The sequence below is a fragment of the Daucus carota genome, chromosome 3 (assembly GCF_001625215.2).
Source record: "Daucus carota subsp. sativus chromosome 3, DH1 v3.0, whole genome shotgun sequence".
NCBI lineage: Eukaryota > Viridiplantae > Streptophyta > Magnoliopsida > Apiales > Apiaceae > Daucus > Daucus carota.
Genome location: NC_030383.2, coordinates 34,397,742 through 34,409,269, shown reverse-complemented (window position 1 = coordinate 34,409,269; position 11,528 = coordinate 34,397,742). Strand labels below are relative to the sequence as shown.

Below are 11,528 nucleotides of genomic sequence, written 5' to 3'. Positions count from 1 at the left end.
GTCTAGTGATATTATTCGATACCTGAGAGAGAACCCACATGTTGAAACAATGTCGAATCATACATTTGCGAATAAAAAAAAAGAAAAAAAAATAGAAAAAAGAGAGAGATAGAAAAAGAAAAGGAATAACTACTTCAATACCCATTGTTCTTTATAGATAAAATCTTTAGATAAATGGGCAAAAGTAGATTGGCTAGTCTCGTTTTGTGGCCTTTGTTACTCGAGCAATTAAGTCCGTAGGGGGATTTCAAAACCTAGTGCCCTAAGACCGTTTGGTTTGGGAGTCACTGACCTAAAGCTCGCTACATGGGTAACATTGTTTGCCTAAGAAAACGGACAAAATAAAGTCAATGCAAAAAAAAAAGGAAAAAAAAAAGAAGAATAAGAGTTTGTGAAGTTTGGCTAGATATTTGTTTCGATAGAGATTGGGTCAGTTCAAAATTGGTTGAAAAAGAGAAAGTGTTCTTAGACAATTAGGATCCATCAAAGGCCTTAAATTACTTACACTCCTTGGATTTCTAGTAAATCTTTGTGTCGATGCAAGTAGATTAGAGACAACTGTATCTTGATTATTAGTAGATGAGTCTTTAAGTCGTATTTTCCTTAAAAACACTTTTTGTTAACACCAACGAAATTAGAGTAGAGTCGAGTAGACACTTGCTGGAAGGTCTCGAAGATTTTATGGGTATATCTTCTGTAAACCCTTAGGAGACAGAACTCCTCTTGTAGAGATCGTCTACGAGTTTAACGGGTTGGTGAACCTAAAATCACCCGTCACGCCTACGAAAAGGAGCCTAGGAATCGCATCTAGTTTTCTTAGTTTATTTTCTTTTCTTTTGATTTTTACTCGAGGACGAGCAAAAGATAGGTATGGGGAAGTTTGATTAGTCCATATTTTTGCAAATTTAAGTGCTTATTTTTTGTTTATTTTCGTAGTATTAATCGCTTATTTATTTTATTTCAGGAAATTGTAGATAAATAAAGAAAGAAGAGAAAATGCAAGAAAAAGAAGAAAAGGGAAAAGAAAAGAAGAAAAAAAAGAGAGTTGGCAACTAAGGGACACATGGAGGGCCACAATCTTCCCAACACACAAGGCACATGGATGGTCAAGATTGAGCCACCCTACCCCTAAACCCTAATTCTTTAGTTATAAATACCCCCTTCTCTTTACTTGTAATCACCAACCTAGCAACCTAGCCACCTACATCTTTTCTACCTAGTCATTTCTATAGTTAGTATCTTAGATAGATTTACATTTTGCTAGCCCCAATTTCCTTTCCAAGCTTGTATACACTTTTTAATTTCTATGCAAATCTCTTTTAGCTTAATCTTGCATTGTCTTTTTAATTTATGTTCTCCAAGTTGAATGACTCTTCTAAAGTACCACCACATGCTTTTAAGCTTTTGGGAAATGAGGAATCATTGAGCTTGTGATTAGTGTAGATTTATTATCTCTTGAAATAATCAACTAAATCCTAGCACAAAATTAATTTGTGTTAGGGTTTAGCTAGAAAATTCAGGAGTAATTTATTACTTGTTCTCGGTTTGTATTTGTTAGTTTTGCCCTGCTCTCCTTGCTGTTCATTTCATTATTAAACTAAAGATCTCCTCTGTTTTTTTTTACCTACAAATGAACACCCCTTCCCCTGTTTCCTTTTATGTATAAAAACTAAAATCCAAACCCCCCTTTTAAACTCGCCTCCCCTGTTCTTTTCGGAACAAACCCACTTCCCGAGTCAGTTGAGTCATCCGCTGAGTCGCCACCGCGGCGCTTCCGAGTTCTGTAGCTGATTTTTGGTTAATTTTATTTTATGTTTTGCTGCTTAAATTCGTTTCTGCTGAGTTTCTTTTCTCTGTTTCACCGAGTCGTTTCTACTGAGTTTGCAGCTGAGTAGATGCCGAGTTTCGGTCCTGTTTTAGTTGAGTGAGTTTTCTTTGAGTTTAACAGTAATTTGCCGAGTCGTGGTATTTGATTTGTTGAGTGTTGAGTTCATTCATTCTGCTGGATTTATCGTTTGTTATTGCCTGTTTCGCGTCTGAGTTGTTTGCTTTGTTATGTCAAGTGGCTGATTTGAGGAGTTGTGGTTGCTATGTTTTTGACTGATTTTAGTTTTGAAATGCTGGTTTTCGATTTGTGTTTCTCCGAGTCTGCTGCGTTCTCCCCGAGTTTATGATCTATGTTAGAGTCGAGTCTATTTGCTCTGTTTTTGTCACTCACCGAGTCAGTCGCCTGGGTTCTTTTGTGGGTGTTAGTTGGTTCGATTGTTGCTGCGTTTTAGGATTAAATTATAGAGTCTGCACTCGACTTATGTTGTGGCTGAGTCGTCGTGGGGTGTGGCTGCATTTTTACTGGGTTTTGTATTGAGTCTGCAGCTAATCGAGTCTAGTGTTTTATGGTTCTGTTTCTTTTGCTTGGGTTCTGATTAGCCGAGTAACCGTTAGTTTTGGTATTGACTCGTTTTGGTGTTGTTGAGTCAATGAGTTTGTTTATTTTGGAGTCACGTTGATGAGTCTGTTATTTTGCTTAAGGTTGCTTGACCAGTCTGTTGTGTGCTTTTGAGTCCCTGGGTTTTGTTTTAAGTTGTGATTTCGTTGGTTTTGTGAAATCGTTTTCCGAGTCAGCATGCTTTTCTTTGCCAGTAGCTTATTTTGTCACCAAGTGATGTCCTGAGTAGTTTATTTTTGGTTAGTTAAATTTCTTTAACTAATCTTGGTAATTAGTTTTGTTAATTTAGAATTATTTAGTTTAATTTTCAATTTAAAAGTTTTAAAATTAATTTTAGAAAATTAAGTAAAAACACCACTTCATATTAATTGTTCTAATCCGCCTAGGTTAATAATAAAGACTTGCGAATAATAATTTTAATCTCTGTGGATCGAATCATAAATATTAAAACGGTGATCGTGCTCTTGCGATTTATAAGGTATATTTTCTAGCACATCAAGTTTTTGGCGCCGCTGCCGGGGATTATAATTAATTTTTCGCACCTTTATTTTTAATCTTTCGGATTAGTTTGTTTCTCACTTTTTATTTTTATTTCAAGGAATTTGGAGGAATATTCGGGAATTGTGGAGTAAGTGGACAAATTTTGCTCGGATTTGGAAGCTTGCTTTGGTATCCCGTATCTCTTCACTTTTATCTTTCGCCTTTATTTAGAAAATCACAAACAAATTTGAAAATTGAAAAACACAAACAAATTAAAAATATTAAAAATCCAAAAATATTAGCTAGAATTACATAATTGTAGCATCATGCATTTTAACACTTAGGAGCACATTATCTAGATTTTAATTTTTGTTTTTAAATTTTCGTACCTTAAATTGTGGTGATCGCTGGAGGACCCTAAGGTGCGTTAATTTCTTCCTTTCTTTAGAGTAAATCACGTAGTGTAGAAGCATCCATATTTGTTTATCGCTTTAAATTATCTCGTTGTGTGGTGCATCATTTTAAATAAATCTTAAGGGCAAAACCACTCATAAGATAAGGGAAGGGATTTCATCACTCTTTCCTTGGCCCACAACAATTTAATTCTTCATTTTGCATTCCCTAGCCTTTTAATAAAATTGAATTAGACGTTAGCCCCTAGGATTTCACGCTCAATTAGGAAGGTACCTAAAATACGAGGTAATCTTTAATTATTCCGACTCTTCGGTGTCTAAGGCAAGCGAAAGCTTACCTGGCCGATTAAGGTTTGGTGTCTAAGCGCGGAGATTGGCCTCTTGGCAATGCCTGCTCCAAACTGGCCAGACCGGTTCGAATAATTTTGGATTTATCGAGTTTTGGTGGTCCTTAACGTTAGGAGCAAGGTCTAGTTCATTTTTATTAAGGAACCCTAGAATTAAGTTTTTCTTTCACTTTTACACCCTTTCTTTTGTTTGTTTTAATTTCTTCGCACTTATTTGCTACGTGTTTACTATCTAGTTTATGCGAACTACTTGGGTTAGGAGCGAATCATCTAGATTAGTTAGACCAATCATCGAAATTCCTTCTTCGTCCTCTTTGGACTCCGAACCCATAGAAGCTAGCGAACCGATAGTAAACATGGCGTTGTCTCTTAAAGACCGTTGTTACCCGTCCCGTTCCGCTCAACCATCGTGCATCACCCTTCCTCCCGTTAATGGGAATAATTTCGAGATTAAGGCACATCACATTAGTATGTTGCCTAAATTTTTAGGGAGTGATGGTGAGGATCCATATCTCTTCATTCAAGAATTTGAGGAGGTTTGTGGTTTACAAAAACTCCAACAATTGAGCGAAGACTCCATTCGGCTTAGATTAATCAACTTTGCTTTAAAAGAAAATGCTAAAAAATGGTTGTATAGTCTTCCCGTCAATTCTATTTCCACTTGGGAGGGGTTTGTGGTAATGTTTCTTAAAAAGTATTTTCCAAACCATAAAACGACTCGAATTACAAATGAAATAAATCAATTCCATCAAAGGGAAAATGAGTCATTTTGGAAATTCTTTGATCGTTTCAAAAATCTTTTATCACAATGCCCCCACCATGGAATAGAGAAATGGAGACTTTGCAAGATTGTGTACGAGGCCTTAGATAGTCAAACCACCGCTTTATTAGAGTCTATGTGCCAAGGAAAATTCATGGAGAAAGATGAGGATCAAGGGTGGGAATTTTTCGAGGACTTAGCCGAGAAAACAATGTTATGGGAGTCTACTAGGGAACCTAAAAAGTCGATCGAGGCGTCTAGCTCTAGGGGTTTGCACTCGATAGGAAACAATGTGGCAACCGATGCCAAATTAGCAACCCTTACTAAGAGACTCGAGGCTTTGGAGTCTCATAGTAGCCCTTCATCTTTGCCTATGTTCCCGAATTATAATGCTCCCCATCCCGAGATACAACAATCTCACGATTTTGAGCAAGTGAACGCGATGTTCCAACCAAAGCCTAGAAATGACCCGTTTGCACCAACGTACAACCCCGGGTGGAAGAATCACCCGAATTTCTCGTGGAACCAAGGTCAAAACTTTCAAGCTCCACAACCTAATTTTCCTAGGCCCAATCCCAATTCTTTTCCGAATTATCAAAACCCGAGTCAAGCCCCGTTAAATCCTCCCGGTTTTAATGATTCGGATAAGAGACTCAATTCCTTAGAGAAGAGCATAGAGGCCTTAGTGAAATCGCAAACTAATTTGACCCAATCCCAGCAAACTTTCATGCAAACTTTAACCCAAGATAGGCAACTTTTGCATTCTAATGTGCAAGCCGTCTCTAAGTTAGAGTCCCAATTGAGTCAATTAGCGAGCACGTTGTGTGAACGAGAAAAGAACAAATTCCCTAGTCAACCGGAGCCGAACCCAAAATTTCCACTTAATCAAAGACCCCCGGATAATGTGCATTCGGTCATTTCTCTTAGGTCGGGTAAACAAGTTGATACCCAAGTTGGTGAGAACCTCGGTAAGAAAGGGGATTCGACTTCTAACCCAAGTCCACCCCGCACTACCATTAATCATGACAAACCCGAGTGTTCAAAAGCCCGTGAGGAGTCGAGTGACCCAAACCCGGAACCCGAGTTGCAAAGTGAAGTAGTCTATAAACCGAGAGTCCCTTACCCACAAAGACTTATTTCACCTAAGCAATCGGCCCAAATGGAGAAGATTTTGGAAGTATTTAAGCAAGTCAAGGTGAACATACCCCTTTTAGATGCAATTCAACAAATTCTTTCATATGCTAAGTGTCTTAAGGAGTTATGTACCCATAAGAGAACCAACCATGTCCCTAAGAAAGCTTTCCTTACATCTCACATTAGTTCGATTCTCTCAAACCAAATTCCCGTGAAATACAAGGACCCCGGTTGTCCTACAATTTCATGTGTCATAGGAGAAACTTTTGTGGATAAGGCGTTACTTGATTTAGGGGCTAGTGTTAATCTCCTTCCATATTCTGTCTACCAAGCCTTAGGTTTAGGGGAGCTCCGACAAACTAATGTCACACTTCAATTAGCCGACCGATCCGTGAAAATTCCTAAGGGAATGATCGAAGATGTGCTAATTAAAGTAGGTGATTTCGTGTTTCCCGTAGATTTTGTCGTCCTAGAGACCGAGCCGGTTAGGAACCCTAAGAATCAAATTCCCATAATCCTAGGACGACCCTTTTTAGCTACATCCAACGCATTGATTAATTGTAGGAACGGCTTAATGAAGCTAACATTCGGTAACATGACAATCGACCTCAACATATTTCATGTAGGGAAACAATCCGATGATTTCTATGATCAACCTATGGATGTTAATCTAATTGATGAAATAGTTGATCAAGATCTCATGAATCCTAAAGATGCCCTTGAATTTTGTTTAAAACATTTTGGAGAGGATTGGGATGTTTCCAACTATACACATGAGGTCAACCAAATGTTAGAATCCACCATTCCTACAACAAGTCAAGAGCGTGATGTTGAACCCGAGCATTTGCCTTTACCAAAGAAAACCGTTGAGTCACAACCGCCAGAGTTAGAACTCAAACCTCTTCCCGACACTCTTAAGTATGCTTTTCTAGGCCCTAACGAGTCATATCCTGTTATCATTGCCTCTAATTTGACTACGTCACAAGAGGAAGAACTTTTAGGAATCCTTAGAAAGCATAAGGGAGCGATAGGGTGGAGCATTTCGGACATTAAAGGAATTAGCCCGGCGATTGTCGAACATAGGATTCATTTGGTAGAAGATGCAAAGCCCGTGAGAGAACCTCAAAGGAGGTTGAATCCTCCCATGATGGAGGTAGTTAAGAAAGAGATTCTTAAGTGCTTAGACAATGGGATCATTTATCCCATTTCCGATAGTAAGTGGGTGAGTCCCGTTCATGTAGTGCCTAAAAAGTCGGGCATTACTTTGGTGACCAATGAGAACAATGAGCAAGTTCCAACCCGTGTTCAATCCGGTTGGAGAATGTGCATAGATTTTATGAAGCTCAATGCCGTCACTAGGAAAGATCATTTTCCTTTGCCCTTTATCGATCAAATGCTAGAGAGGTTAGCGGGTCATGCGTTTTATTGCTTCTTAGATGGTTACTCGGGATATTTTCAAATCCCGATTGCACCCGAAGACCAAGAAAAGACCACTTTCACTTGCCCTTTTGGAACCTTCGCTTATAGACGTCTAGCTTTCGGCCTAACCACGGGCCCATCCACGTTCCAAAGGTGCATGACTAGCATCTTCTCGGAAATGATAGGTGACTTTCTAGAAGTCTTCATAGATGACTTTTCCATCTTTGGACCGTCTTTTCACCAATGCCTTAACAATCTAGACTTAGTTTTGAAAAGATGTGAGGAAACGGATTTAGTGCTAAATTGGGAGAAATGTCATTTCATGGTTAAGGAGGGAATCGTTTTAGGACATAAAATTTCTGAAAAAGGGATCGAAGTAGACAAGGCTAAGGTCGACCTAATAGCTAATCTCCCACCTCCCAAGTCCGTAAAGGAAATTCATTCTTTCCTTGGACATGCGGGATTTTATCGTAGATTCATCCAAGATTTTAGCAAAAAGGCCCGACCTTTGACCAACCTTCTAGCTAAGGATGTCAAATTCGAGTTCACAATCGAGTGTGTTCATGCCTTCGAAGACCTTAAGAGAGAATTAACTTCGGCCCCGATCATAAAGTCTCCCGATTGGAGTCAACCTTTTGAGCTTATGTGTGACGCATCCGATTATGCGATAGGAGCGGTTTTAGGACAACGAATAGATAAGAGGCCTCATGTCATTTACTACGCTAGTAAGACCTTAAATGATGCCCAACTCAATTACTCTACCACCGAAAAGGAACTTCTAGCCGTAGTCTTTGCCTTAGAAAAATTTCGCTCTTATCTTATCGGGTCTAAAATCATTGTTTACACCGATCATGCTGCTCTTAAGTACCTTTTCTCTAAAAAAGACTCAAAAGCCCGATTGATTAGATGAGTGTTGTTGCTCCAAGAGTTTGACTTAGAGATTAGGGATAAGAAAGGTTGCGAGAATGTCGTCGCCGATCATCTCTCTCGATTAGTGGTTGAATCCACTAACGACTTGCCCTTAAGCGAGTCATTTCCCGATGAACACCTTCTCTCAATTTCCACTCTCCCTTGGTTCGCCGACATAGTCAATTACTTAGCAACCGGTGACATTCCCTCGACATGGTCCAAAAATGATAAAGCCAAGTTCTTTTCTCAAGTGAAACATTTCTTTTGGGACGACCCATATCTCTTTAAACATTGTCCCGATCAAATCATTAGGAGGTGTGTCCCAAATAGTGAGTTTCATAGCATCCTCTCGTTTTGTCACGATCAAGCATGTGGAGGTCATTTTAGTGCGAAAAAGACCGCCGCTAAAATCCTCCAATGCGGTTTTTATTGGCCTAGTTTGTTTAAGGATTCCGCCGAGTATTGTTCTGCATGTAGTAGGTGTCAACATCTAGGAAGAATCACTAGGAGGAACATGATGCCTATGAGCCCAATCCTTGTTATAGAGCTCTTTGATGTGTGGGGCATAGATTTCATGGGCCCATTTCCTAATTCGTTTGGCCACCTTTATATCCTTCTAGCGGTAGATTACGTTTCTAAGTGGGTAGAAGCCATTCCGACCCGGTCCAATGACAACAAGGTTGTCCTTAGATTCCTTAAAGAGAATATCTTTTCTCGATTTGGGACGCCTAGGACTATCATTAGTGACCAAGGAACTCATTTTAAAAACCGTCAATTCGAGTCACTTCTTAAGAAGTACTCCATCACTCATAGGCTTGCTACCCCTTAACATCCTCAAACTAGTGGCCAAGTAGAGGTTTCGAACCGGAAAATTAAGCAAATCTTAGAAAAGACGGTCAACTCGAATAGGAAGGATTGGTCCACCAAGTTGATAGACGCCTTATGGGCCTATCGGACCGCCTTTAAGACCGTCTTAGGAATGTCTCCTTATAGACTCGTGTATGGTAAAGCTTGCCATTTGCCGGTTGAGTTAGAGCATAGGGCCATGTGGGCCATTAGAGAATTGAACTTCGACTTACCCACCGCCGGTAGTCATCGGAAGTTGCAATTGACCGAGTTAGACGAACTTAGAAATGATGCCTACGAAAACGCTAAAATTTACAAAGAGAGAACTAAGGCCTTCCATGATAAGACTATTTTGAGAAAATCCTTTTCTCCCGGCCAAAAAGTTCTTCTCTACAACTCTAGGCTTCATTTGTTTCCCGGTAAGTTACGTTCTAGATGGGACGGTCCTTACATTGTTCAAGTTGTGTTTCCTCACGGTGCTGTTGAAATTCAGGATCCTAAAAATGGTAATGTTTTCAAAGTTAATGGTCAACGTCTTAAACCATTTTTAGAATTCCCTGTTGATTCGGAGGAAGAGGTCATCCACCTCATCGACCCTTGATCATGTAAGTTGCTTCAGTAGTTAATAAAAATCCCCTTCATCTCCTATTCAGGTATTTTTCCTCTCTACTCTCTCATTTCAACTCTCTCTTTTGCATACATTGAGGACAATGCATGATTTAGGTATGGGGAGGGCTTTAGTGTAATTCTAAAAAAATGAAAACCCTAAAAATTGAAAAATCATAAAAAACCAAAAATAGAGATGTTTTAGCTAAGTTGTCTTTCCCTCACTTGAACTTTAGGAGTAGTTGGTGTTTAGCATGTTTTCGAAAAGAATATATATATGTAGTGTCTTTTAGATAATTTGAACGTAGTTGAGTAAGGTTGTTTTTTTTTGAAACTTGTATCGACTGATTTGTACTCTAAATTCCAAGATGACACACACTTTGCACAAGACCTTTGATGGAGAGATTGTCTAGTGATATTATTCGATACCTGAGAGAGAACCCACATGTTGAAACAATGTCGAATCATACATTTGCGAATAAAAAAAAAGAAAAAAAAATAGAAAAAAGAGAGAGATAGAAAAAGAAAAGGAATAACTACTTCAATACCCATTGTTCTTTATAGATAAAATCTTTAGATAAATGGGCAAAAGTAGATTGGCTAGTCTCGTTTTGTGGCCTTTGTTACTCGAGCAATTAAGTCCGTAGGGGGATTTCAAAACCTAGTGCCCTAAGACCGTTTGGTTTGGGAGTCACTGACCTAAAGCTCGCTACATGGGTAACATTGTTTGCCTAAGAAAACGGACAAAATAAAGTCAATGCAAAAAAAAAAGGAAAAAAAAAAGAAGAATAAGAGTTTGTGAAGTTTGGCTAGATATTTGTTTCGATAGAGATTGGGTCAGTTCAAAATTGGTTGAAAAAGAGAAAGTGTTCTTAGACAATTAGGATCCATCAAAGGCCTTAAATTACTTACACTCCTTGGATTTCTAGTAAATCTTTGTGTCGATGCAAGTAGATTAGAGACAACTGTATCTTGATTATTAGTAGATGAGTCTTTAAGTCGTATTTTCCTTAAAAACACTTTTTGTTAACACCAACGAAATTAGAGTAGAGTCGAGTAGACACTTGCTGGAAGGTCTCGAAGATTTTATGGGTATATCTTCTGTAAACCCTTAGGAGACAGAACTCCTCTTGTAGAGATCGTCTACGAGTTTAACGGGTTGGTGAACCTAAAATCACCCGTCACGCCTACGAAAAGGAGCCTAGGAATCGCATCTAGTTTTCTTAGTTTATTTTCTTTTCTTTTGATTTTTACTCGAGGACGAGCAAAAGATAGGTATGGGGAAGTTTGATTAGTCCATATTTTTGCAAATTTAAGTGCTTATTTTTTGTTTATTTTCGTAGTATTAATCGCTTATTTATTTTATTTCAGGAAATTGTAGATAAATAAAGAAAGAAGAGAAAATGCAAGAAAAAGAAGAAAAGGGAAAAGAAAAGAAGAAAAAAAAGAGAGTTGGCAACTAAGGGACACATGGAGGGCCACAATCTTCCCAACACACAAGGCACATGGATGGTCAAGATTGAGCCACCCTACCCCTAAACCCTAATTCTTTAGTTATAAATACCCCCTTCTCTTTACTTGTAATCACCAACCTAGCAACCTAGCCACCTACATCTTTTCTACCTAGTCATTTCTATAGTTAGTATCTTAGATAGATTTACATTTTGCTAGCCCCAATTTCCTTTCCAAGCTTGTATACACTTTTTAATTTCTATGCAAATCTCTTTTAGCTTAATCTTGCATTGTCTTTTTAATTTATGTTCTCCAAGTTGAATGACTCTTCTAAAGTACCACCACATGCTTTTAAGCTTTTGGGAAATGAGGAATCATTGAGCTTGTGATTAGTGTAGATTTATTATCTCTTGAAATAATCAACTAAATCCTAGCACAAAATTAATTTGTGTTAGGGTTTAGCTAGAAAATTCAGGAGTAATTTATTACTTGTTCTCGGTTTGTATTTGTTAGTTTTGCCCTGCTCTCCTTGCTGTTCATTTCATTATTAAACTAAAGATCTCCTCTGTTTTTTTTTACCTACAAATGAACACCCCTTCCCCTGTTTCCTTTTATGTATAAAAACTAAAATCCAAACCCCCCTTTTAAACTCGCCTCCCCTGTTCTTTTCGGAACAAACCCACTTCCCGAGTCAGTTGAGTCATCCGCTGAGTCGC

At 38.5% G+C, this 11,528-nt stretch overlaps 1 pseudogene; it reads left to right on the top strand.

Moving 5' to 3' along the window:
- The first annotated feature begins 4,285 nt into the window (after nucleotides 1–4,285).
- LOC135151066 (uncharacterized) lies at nucleotides 4,286–11,095 on the top strand (annotated as a pseudogene).
- Nucleotides 11,096–11,528: the final 433 nt, after the last annotated feature.